Genomic DNA, 12,458 nt, shown 5'->3' with positions numbered 1-12,458 from the left:
CAGGGTTTAGGGAGTATAGAGGTCTGTGTATAGATGATAACATTGTTATGTTCAGCCATTACACCATCATTGTTTACATTCACCTCACTTCGAGGATTGCAAAGCACCGTAAATGAAGACAGTCTCAATCTGTCTGTGTCCCCAGAGGACAAACCCCTGAGCTTAACTGAACACAAACTCTTTATGATGCAAGTCCCAAGCTGTTAATGATGATGCCATATTGCGTATTACACTTATACACTAACAATGCTGTTTTGGCTACAACAATGTAGGCAGGTTTGCAATAATTTTAATTTCTTTCAAGTTTTTGGAAAAGCACAAGTCAAATGAGTAAATAAAGAAACAAGGCCCATGGAGCCGTGGTTTACAGAGATTTTAAAACCGCTTAGGGGAGTTACGAAGAGTTACTACAAATAGCTGGCAAGGTTTCAGAAGATATACACACAGCAGCAAACATTTAATAATGTATTGATAAAAAAACAATCCTTTCACCAAGCAATGTTCTTGAGCAATGATTAGTATAATGCAAACAACACAGAGACACAGCAGTGCAGTAATACTGATGTAAAGATATCACAGTTGTGAGTTTATTTCATACAACGATTTTGAACCGGAACGATCCGTTTTAAAGAAGTTTTCCATGAAAGCTACATTTACATCTTGTTACTACAAAATTGTGTCACATTTGAGATTCTTTCGCTTTAAGGCCAATCTGTGTTTTGAGAAATAAAGAGAAATTTACTGAAGTAAGTCAAATTAAGAGTAAATAGCAGCATGTCTTAGTTTATTAGTGGTGGTCACGCATTAGGGTGTGTTCTCACTTGTAGTTTGGTTCGCTTGGTTTGTTTGGTCCAGACCAAAAAAAAAAGTCCTGGTCCCGATTTGCAAATCGTTGAGCTCGCCGATAGGTCAGGGTGTTATCGCGTGTAAATCGCGGGGGAAGCTGCAGACGATGAACGCTTGCCAATCGCTTAGTATGAAAGAGCCAACAATGCATCAAAGACACTCGCAGACGTGTCGCCGAGCCCATAAAAATATCTAGCATGCTAGATATCCAGAGCTGTCACGTGACTCAACCTCAGTGATGTGCTCCAGCCAATCAGAGCAAGTCATGGGTTGAGGTCACCGGGTAAATCTTACTTTTTCTTTTTTCGCATTTTTGTCTGAGAGCAAATCATCGCGCGAACAGTTTGATGCACTAGTTTCTGTCTGACGTCCAGATCCGCATGTTGTGTTCTCCGTATTCTTCGCTGGGATATTGACAAACGTGCTGTTTTGCATCATTTCCGGTTCGTCTTATTGCGTGTTTTTTCATGAAAAAACGTGGTTTGTAGACAAGATAGAATCGTTGGGTGACAGAGTTGTTGTCAGCTCATGTAGTGTTACCTCCATGTAGCGTTACCTCCGGTTGCGGCTCAATCACGTTGTGTTGTGTGAACAGCCAACGCGTTCTCATCCTAGGGCGTTATATAGTGACACTTTTGAAATTTCGTCTAAATCCAACGCACATGGCACCCTTTAGCGTCAATATAACACGCACGGAGCTTTGTTCGCTTATGGTAGGTTTAGGTCTGGGGTAGGGTTAGGGTTAGACCACTAGGAGGCGCCTTCTGGCCCATATATATCTGCGTCTCATATTGACGCTAAAGGGTGCCTTGTGCATTGGATGTAGACGAAATGTCAAAAGTGTCAGTATATGACGTCTTGGGATGAGAACGTGCTGGAACAGCTCAACAAATTGAACTCTCCTGATTTCACAGAGAGCAAGTCATGTAGTGTGAACCGCACAGTTTAGCCCAACGTTTTAAAATCATGTAGTGTGAACTGTGAACAAGGCTTTTTAGGGTCCTTTTAGGATCACATCTTGTGACATTGTGCTCTATTTTTGGTCCATGTTGCATTCATATTTCAGTTGAACCACACTAGATTTCGTTTAGAATTGGAGCGAGACCCATCTTTTCAGCGGTCTTGGTCCGCTTGTTTGGTGCGCACCAAGGTTCAGATGGCAGTATTCGCACTAATCACACCAGAGTTTGTTTTAATTTGACCAAACGAGTGGCGTGATTTCAGGCCCTGTTTACACCTGGTATTAAGATGTGTTTTGGTCGTGTTGAAAAATCGCTTGAGAAAAATACAAAGGTGTGGCTGTTTGATGCTGGATTTCTGCAAAGTTGCATTAAAAAACTTTTTTTTTTTACTTTCACCAAAGTTTCATCTAATCATTCTCAAATCCTTAAAGTCATAAAACAAGCAATTGCATCTGTTTTCTATAAGAGAAGTCATTTGACTGATTTGACAGAGACATCTGTAATGTCTTCGCTTGTTACGACAACATCATTAGCGTCACAATCAGAGACAGAAAGTGCTGTTGACTTGAAAACTCCACTGTCTGTTAACAGCTCTCAATTAGTTTTATTTTGTTGATTTAGACACTTTTATGCTTATTGTGAGCTAGTTTTGCAAAAGCCCTCAACATCAGTATCACCATCGGTGCAAGTATCTGCTAATGACTCATTTGACCCTTGACCTCTTCTTGCACCAGCTTCTGAGTGGACGCTGTGTTTGCAGACATGAGTGTATGGTACTGTTAAAGTATTCATAGACTTCATCTTGTGTATGTTAAACCAATTGCCATAAAAAGTCTGCAAGATCCCTAGTAAGTCACTATGATTTTGCCAAGTAAGACATGCTCCTGGATCAACCCAATCCCTACCCGTAAACCTAACCCTACCCATAAAATATCCCTAAATCAGAGAGAAATGATGGTGAATAACACTGATGTAGAAACACCTAACCCTGGTTGTAAGCCTAAACTTGACATAAACTGTAAACTTGTCTCTTAAATCAGATTGGTTTTGATTGTGAATGTTGTTCCAGGATCAACAAATATCTGCGTTCAGGAACATGTTGCACTTGGTGAAATCACGTTCACTTAATTGGTCCTATATGGGCCATTGGGGGCAGGACCTTTTTTATTAAAAAAGCTTGACAACAAGGTTGACTGGTTGTTTTTAACGGCGGGCTTGGCAAAATGTCATTTGGGTAGTTTGTGGCTAGAATAAGATGCAATGTGAATCAGACTTTATATAGTCTGGCTCTGCAAAAATAGAGAATCACTGACTCAATTGAAGCTCACAATTTAGTGATTTTCCTCCTCAGTTAAAGGATATGTTCAGTGTTTTACACTTAACGCCCTGTTTTAAGATCGTTTATGATGAAATAGAACAGTTAAGATAAAAATTTGGACGCATGCTGCTGTCCCGAGAATTTTCATTTTCTGCGGCAAGAGGATGAAAGCACTCAGGTAGCCAAAACGGTCTGGCCTGAACATGGCCCAGATCCGGCAGGCCGCAAGATATAACTTGGCTCGGTTGTGGTTGCCAGACTCAAGATGGACGCGGGATGAATAACACCCTAGTATTGGCCCAAATACTTTGTCCAGAGTCTGGCTTCCAAAAATGCCGGACTTGAGCCACAATCACACAAACAAGAATTGAAACACCTAATCGGTACTGGCCCACTTAAACGAAAAAAAAAAAACCTAAAACTGGCGGCATTGGGCCACAATCACGGCAACAAAAATGGGACACTAAGGCGGCAATGGCCTGAGTGGGTAATAAAACTGAGCCGACATTGCCAGCATAGGGCCACAATTAAGCCAACCAAAATGGTACACTTAGCCGGTACTAGTCCGGAACAGCTCAGCTTGACGGCAAAATGGTAAAAAAAAAAGTATCAAGTGTGCTACCTTAACATGCAGCTGTGTTTTGTCACTGAACATTTCTCAGACTCATCTCTCTTGTGCCTCAATTTGTAACACTTCCAAAGCAAGCAGTTTCGATACCTGCGGTAATAATCTACAATTAGTTGGGAGGGCAGGTTATTGCAAAGATTAGCATCAGTGCTGGCTCTCAAATCATCATCAAAAGCACATTAGACTGACTGAGTTCAGGAGAGTCATGAGATCACAACTCAAGGATTCATTCCTGCAGATTAAGACCCAACTGAGCCCTGTGTCCCATGGGCAAAAACACTGTCATAAATCTGAATGTATTGTACTACTCTACCCTCACCCCTAAATACATACACAAACACAGTGCAATACAAAATAATCCGATAACCACATTGAAATCTTTACTTTTGACCATGAAGATTAAATACCTGGAAATGTCTCCAGTATCATATATCTCCCTTTCCTACAAAACAGGCAAATCTATACGCAAACCAATACATGAATTTGTTGATTCGGTTGGGAATCTTCACACTGTGGGCCCTTAGTTTGTTTGACGCCAGAGTTCGGTTTGCTTGGTGTGAAAGCATTTTTTATGCACATGGATATGCCCCACTGAAACTCCCCCTTCATCTGCCTCAACCTCCTCCACAGTTTTGGCATTAAGTATTGATGAACGTGATTTTTTTTTTCTCTCTCTCTCAACATTCTCTGGCATTGTAAAGTCTGGAAGCGTTCACGGTCATTCAACTTTCAAGCTGTCAACTTGTGGCCTGAGAAGCTGCCTCAGAGCTCAAATGGCTTATGTAGCCTGATCTCAGGACTTCACTTTATATTTATGGTCAGTGAAGGGCCTATTAAAACTGGGTGATCTGAGTGTTGAATCAAATATGAAGAGCTATACCCACATTCCAGAGTTTTTGGGTACCATAAATCATGTTGGAATGAGTAACTGATGGCTATTAAGGGATGTTTCTATAAACCAGTCCATTGTAAATAGTCTTCCACTGCAAAATATCTTCCCAAGCTTACAATCCATCACATCATTGTCAATATAGTTAACAGTCCTTTCACAAGACGAGAGGGGTGTGAGACTCTTTGTATTTTATCAGGACAGGTTAGGTGAGGGTTGTCTGATATTGAAATGCAATTCACATGTTCTGATTTGCTATTTGAAATTGTAGCATACTGAGTGCATTATTTTATTTTAGGACACTTTAGCAGAAATCAGTCCTTTGAAAAGAGCTTGGTTGAAAACCATTTTCATGACTCTATAAGCGAAGATCACTATTTTACCCCTCATCCTTTGCATGCATATTCCAGAAAGTTGGCATTGCTTTGATCTTCTGTTTGTTTTTTTTTGTTTTTTTTTTTTGTTTTTTTTTGCGATTTGCTCCAGAATCTGAGTAATGTACAATTTTGCAGCAGCCTGTCTTTGGAAAGACTTCCCCATTCTCAGATTAAGCTCTAGGATTTTTGCACCAGGGAAAGAAGGGTTTTAGAGTCCTATGTGCAAAACAACAACCCCAAAACTCATGCTCCGACTGTTCATCTCATTGATGGAGAGAGAAACAGGAGATTACGGAACACATTTTTAGTACAAAAGTTTGTAACGCATCATAATTTGTTTGTGAAACAAATTTGTGCGTATCACGAAGACCCAATGATTTCGACCGTTTTCTTTGTTGACCATCACATTCTTCATCCTGTTTTTGGAGCATTCTTCTCAAGCACAGTGTGGGACACCAGATTAATCTTGCCAATAATAAAAAAAATATACATATTGTTCCAGTACTAATATACCTTAATCTTTCCAGTTTTATAGTATTCACAATTTTCAAGTGTGAAAAAAGAGCTGGCTCACAATAAAACCATTACGCACATGGACTTTAAATTAAACTTTAAAAGTCCAAACGTGGCATGTCACAAAGGACTCTGCAACAATTCGATCAAAGATATTGAGATTCAGCCAAATGTAAAACATTCTAATGACTAAGTAACTTTGCAAGTACATGTTAACTTATTCTACTGCTAACTAACTTTTAGATTTTTCTTAAACTAAATCTATTGTTTAATATAAGTTAGTTAGAGAATACTTTCCTTAGTGTTAATAAGGTGCTAGATTTGTGTACGTATGGTTCTCTGGAAGACACCAACATGATGGAACTAAATCTGCTGGAGAGGAAAGAGTTGCAAATAATAAATTTAGCACAAGCAGTTAGTGAAATATTGTAAGTATATACACTGTAACAATTCCCAGGATTTGTGACAAATTAAATAGATTGTACTATTTGCCATCAAACCACACTGGAGTTTTTACTTCGAAAGTTCCTACTTTAAAACAGCAGGACCTCAGAACTGAATGATTGGACTCAGAGAGGGTTTACTTTGGCAGACGGGTGTAACTTTGAGATATAGAGAGTGGAGAGGGTATGAATGGCCAAATTTCTACATTTCACCATAAGATTTCGTATTTCCATGAAGTGATCCATCACAATCGCTTAGGATATTAAAGCCACACACACACACTCACACAAGATGAAAGTAAGGCAAATGTTAAAAAAAAGCTGAATAGTGTACTGAATTTGGGTTTGTATAGTGTGTATTCAATTCTAAGGTATCTACTATTGAGCTAGTAATTTAATTTCATATAAATCCAGACCTAAAACAAGAGAGTTTGTTTGGTAATGTTTGACAATACAAAAAAAAAAAACAGTGATATGATCAAATAAGTCTATCATTGCATTTGAATGGTTCAGCTTCAGTATATAGTAAAGTCTTGAATCAATTAATTAAAATATGCGGTTTGAACTGAATCATGTAAATTAACTGTCTAATGACAGAACACTTCCTACACGTCAAACGCACATGCCGCAGCCAATCCATCGTCATGGATGAAGCAAACTGGATTTTTTCACTCAGTTCAGATTTAATGCCTACATAGACAGTGTGGAATGACCTTTCACAGAGAAACTGAGGTTTTTTAACAGTTCATACAGGAAAAATGATTGACAGCCTAATCAGAGGATAACCAGAGAAACGTTCGCCTTGTGTTTTTAAACTTTGTAAGGCTGCATTCGGCTGTACAGTGTGTGTGTGCGTGTCTATATATATATATATATATATATATATATACTCAGCATTTGCATCAAAACTAAAGTACACTTTGGGCTTAACATTGCAAAAATTATTGCCATTTTTATTACCATTCTCAATAAAGGAACATTTGAACCATTTGAAGAATAGTTTCTGTCATGGTGGTGGTGGCTGGGTTAAATTTATATAATGTATAGAGGTTTTATATAATGTATAGAGGATGTTCATACAGGGTTCTTGCAGTACTGTACACTTTTTAATTGATTGTCTGTTGTGTCATGTGCTGTTTTTGAAAGTAATTATGGTTGATAATGGTTGGACTGTAAAATAGCAACATGTTTGTAAAGTAGTATGCATTTCTCAACTTTGAAAGACAGTGCCTTTGTACTTTCGCTAGTTTCATGTCAGAATCAGGCAGCAGCATTTGATTCATGATAGGATCATCTTTTTGTTGTTTGCAATGCTCCGTGAAAGCCTGAGATAGATTCCATCTGCCTTTCATTATTTCAGATGTCACAGGAACATTAAAGCAGTGATTGATGCAATGCTGGTGGAGACATCCAGAGACTAAAAGGAGAACAAACAACCTGCATACAATGTTTGTGTGATAAAGAATCATCTTATTTGTTGTTGAGACAGAAATGTGAGCTTACAAACTCAATATAACACTACAGACAGGGCTTGACATTAACACCCGCAAACGGGGTCAAATAGGGGTGTATTTCATTTTCAGCAGTGGTGTGTAACTCAGTCATTCCTACTATAGCCACTGTTGCGGTTTGAATGTTCTAATATATCGATTTTTCAATTATAATCAATCAATCATTTATTTATAGAGCACATTTAAAACACAACCGAGGTTGACCAAAGTGCTTTACAAGGAATAAAAGAGACACAGATATAAAACTGCAATACAAACTTAAAACCAAATGAGACAAGAAGGCACTAAATAAATAATAATAAAAAAAAATAATAATAATAATAGTAATAATAAAAAGAAAAACTGAAAAAAACAGGAAGACAGATTACAGGGTGTTAAAAGCCAGGGTGAATAGATGAGTCTTGAGTTGAGATTTAAATTATAGTAGATTTAATTATAGATTTATAATTATAGTCTTTTAAAAAGGCATCTGAAGTAATAAACTAAAGTGCATTGCAGTGTTGTCAAAAATATAGATTTTTCTATACATGAAACGCTTCCAATACTAATTTCCCACAGAATAGATACATGATACCAGCTGCTGCGCTTTCTTGCTCTCCCATCTCTCCAACAGAGACCTGACACACAACCCGCCTCTCCTCACTCGCTTGCTTCACTTGCTCCATATGGGTATTGTTGGTGTTACAGGGCTCGGATTTGTTCCGTGGGAATATTGTGCGTATTACTCATAATTTTACAACACATTCTCATCCCAAAAAGTCATATAACTGACGTCTTGGGACGTATTTTAACCATACGTCAATATCCGCCTTTTTAGGGCCCCCTTAAACGTCGGTAGATGGCGATCCCGGGCCGTCATACAACTGACGCTTTACCTTTAACATCAGTTAGGTGACGGGGTAGGTTTAGGGTTAGGTTTAGGTCTGGGGTAGAGTTAGGATCCCATAACCTCATCTACCGACGTTTAAGGGGGCCCTAAAAAGGCGAATATTGATGTATGGTCAAAAGACGTCCCAAAACGTCAGTTATATGACTTTTTGGGATGAGACTGCATTGAATTTTACTCATTCCCACAGATTTTGTGCTCACATCTGAAGTGTGCACACATAAAGCCGCCTCTCAGCACAAAGTTCTATTTCGCTGCTTCTTGCGATGAAAGTCAAATACACGCAAAAAAAGTTTCAAAATGCTGGTCTTGGCAAGTATTCACGTAAACACATTCAGTTATGTTTTAAGTGAACGTAAACACCTGATAAAGAAAACGCAGGTGGTAACAGTAAAATGGATCCGTGCGTCAGGTCTTAAAGTGACAGCAGCCTAATAAACCTGATGCCGAATTATAAGATAATATTAAAAATATCTATATGCCAGTGTCCCCAGTGATTTTGTCCAGTGAAAATTCCATGTGGCTAATAACCCACAATGCCCACATAGCAAAATTGGTTTGGCCCAGTGATGGGTACCAGGTCTGGTTGCCAGAACTCGGGCCACATGGCATAGCCATATCTCAGCCATAAGTATGACTATAGCTGGCTCTATTCTGGTCCTTTGTAGGACCAAACAATTGATTGTCAGCCTCAACTATACACACCCTCGGTCTAGCTGAAAAATGTTGGAGAAACAACAGTATTCTTAACAATTTTTTTTATTGTTTTACATTTTAAAACAACTTAATGTCAAGCCCTGATTACAGAGAAAAGTGTCATTTTCCAAATCATGCCTATAGAAACTGTGCTGACTGGCCCATTGTGCAATCTGAAGTTGACGTAAATGGGTTAGGGTTTGGGTTAGATCTGATGGGGCCCGCATCTGGTACGTGTGGAATCCATATGTACCAGATGTGCGCCGGATCTGTGCCAACACTATCAGGGAAGACAGTGTTGGACATCATCACGGAGGCCTCGGATGTGGTATGATCTCAGACAGACTTGCCACAGAAATGGACTGCAGTTCTAAAAATAAATCAATGAATAGGAAAAATGTAGTATCATATTGAGTCTTAGCGACACTTAAATGAGAGAACAGTAGACAAAACATCTGCTTAACACCTCGGTGAGGTTGAGAAACGATCTCCACCTTTCTCCATTTTCATTCTGCCAACCTCTGTCAGAGACAATCTGACAGCAGAGAAGAGAAAACTATTTTAGATCTCTCCTCAAAAGTGTGCTGAATAAAGTACCAGGACAGAAAGGGTTGCCAGGGTGACAGGGAGTGACATGCCCATGCAGGAAACCATGGAAACGTTTGGAATTCTGCAAAGTAGGTCTGTAACGAATCGGGACTCCGATGTTCAGAGCAGAACGGAGGAGCTGAGGAGTTTGAGCAAGGAGCAGCAGTATCCACAGAAACACAAAATACAACCTTCATGACGGCCAACGGACAAGAAAACAATCTAGGCGAGATATAGTTAAATAACATGTAGCTGTACCTGATATTTATCCAAATTAATTGACATTGAATCAGAATCGGATCACAAGCATGTGAAATTTGAGTCAAGCACCAATAAAACAGCAGCCTACCCAGTCATTGGACAATGTAAACATTGTTAACCCCCCAAACACACTTTTCATGTAATTCTCACTCCAAGCTAAACTCAAAAGTTGACAGCCCTGCAGAATAGGCATATTTATAGATATGAACATAAGTTTGGAGTATTAAAATAGAAGTGTAAAACTGGGTGTTTAAAACTAACATACAAAATCGCATGCATAAAGAATCCACACAGAAGTGTGTGGTTAAAAACCTTGAGAAAATACTTTTGATTTAAAACCTTATAATAACTGAGATATATTTTCGAGAACGTTCACATTTGACAGCTAGCCCTGCTCTCCACTATCTAAACGTTCTGTGTGCCACAGTTATGTGAAGTTTTCATGGACTTTTAGGGGCTGTTTGCATGACTCCGTTTTCAACTAAAAGCATCAAACTTTTTTAACCGTTTTGGCCATTCGGTTACACGACAACGGCATTTTAGGAGCCTGAAAACGCAAAAAAAAAACGTGTTTCAAAGTGCAAGTTTTTGAAAACTGCCTCCACATACACAAAAAACGTTAATCTCTGAAGACAATGACGTTGTGCACATGCGTATTACGTATTCTGTATATAATGTTTTATCGCCTGGGAGCAGAATAAAGCGTTTTTAGTCGTTTTCGCGGATCCGTGTTTATGTGGAAAACTCAAAGGGACAACTTCTCCGTTTTAAAGGATTAGTTGACTTTAAAAAAAAAAAAAAAACTCTTGCTGATAATTTACTCACCCCCATGTCATCCAAGATATCTATTTAATTCTTTCTTCAGTTGAAAAGAAATTAAGGTATTTGATGAAAATGTTCCAGCATTTTTCTCCATATAGGAACCAAACGGTTCAAGGTCCAAAAGACACTTTCAGTGCAAACTGGGCTTTAAACGATTCCAGACGATGAATAAGGGTCTTATCAAGTGAAACGATCCCTCATTTAATAAATAAATAACAAAGTTTAAGTTTTATAAGCTCAAATGGTCGCCTTGCTCTGTACTGTGATGCGCGTTCGTGACTCTCCTGTTCGAACTTGTTCATCAAAATAAACGAATCTTTTTCTGGTTTATTCAATGAACGAATTGACTCAGAAAAAGATTGATTCATTTTGATGAATGAGTTCGAACAGGAGAGTCACGAACGTGCATTCGCTTGATAGGACCTTGAACCGTTTGGTTACCAGTGAAGTCCATTATATGGAGAAAAATCCTGGAATGTTTTCATCAAAAACCTTAATTTCTTTTCGACTGAAGAAAGAAAGACATGGACATCTTGGATGACATGGGGGTGAGTAAATTATCAGCAAAAGTTTTTTTAAAACTGAACTACTCCTTTAAGCACATTGTTGTGGTGTAAACATGCCTTTGTTTGATTCCTCATCATAGCATCTAAACTTGGGGACGGGTGAGGCCGAAGCTTATTTTATGGTGACTTTTAAAGAGACAGATTGAGTATGAGGGAAAAAAAATAAGAGGAGAGGCCGATACAACCATCCTTATCTCTCAGAGCCAAGCTGGCATTCAGTGAGCTCTTTTACTTCTAGATCTTCCTTGAAGGTTACACTGTGCTTGGGTTGTAGATGGTCCTGGGTTACGAGGACAGACAACAGAGAGGTCATTCTAATCTCACTGGGTGTCCTCTGCCCCATTACTGTGATTATGTGGATGACACTGGGTCAAGGTCACAGTACTGCAGTAGAAATGGAAGATCTTTATCTCTTTTTGTCCTCTTGAGCTAAGATCAGGCTTATTTTGGGCATGATGCCAGCAGGGGTAAATATTACCATCTGCTACTAATGTGGGAATAGTGATTTCCCATCTTTACTAAATGAGGCTTGTTGTACTTCTGTCAAGGAGCTTGGGAATGCTTCATCTTGCTCCAGCTAAGTTGGAACAATCTTAGCAGGGAAACTAATTTGAAGTTTTCAGTTGTGCAAATGCATTGGTGCATCCTTTGCTGAAAAACAGAGACAATTGAATGTCAAATAGTCAATATCTCCCTGAAAGATGAACTCTTTATGCCTTTTCTCCTTATCGTAGCACTTTTCAAAGGTATTACTCTATTAACAAGTGCTGCTGCATATCTGGATTAATTGTGAATAAAGCAAATCTCTTTTTTCATGGTTGAGTAATACTGTATAAAGCTTATCCAGTCTGCAATGAAGACATTTTTATAGCTGGGATATCCAGCCCACTCTCAAACTCGGATTAGGGCCCATGTTGAGAACCATATGTAAAATTCACTAATCTTATTTGCCAAAGCCTAAACCCTACAACTCTGCCATAGCTGGTATTAAGAAAAAGTCAAGTGCTTCGCCCAGCATACAAGGGCTTAAACAGTTTAAAGGCTACTAAAACAAAAGGGATTTAACCTCTGTGAAGAATATCATGTCACCAAGGCTTTTTAAAGTTTTCATTTAAAGTTTTTAATTTGTTAAAGTTTATAATGGGGTTTTAC

The sequence above is a fragment of the Pimephales promelas genome, chromosome 3 (assembly GCF_988280905.1).
Source record: "Pimephales promelas chromosome 3, fPimPro1.hap1.1, whole genome shotgun sequence".
NCBI classification, from domain to species: Eukaryota; Metazoa; Chordata; class Actinopteri; order Cypriniformes; family Leuciscidae; genus Pimephales; species Pimephales promelas.
This window is presented reverse-complemented; position numbering follows the sequence as displayed.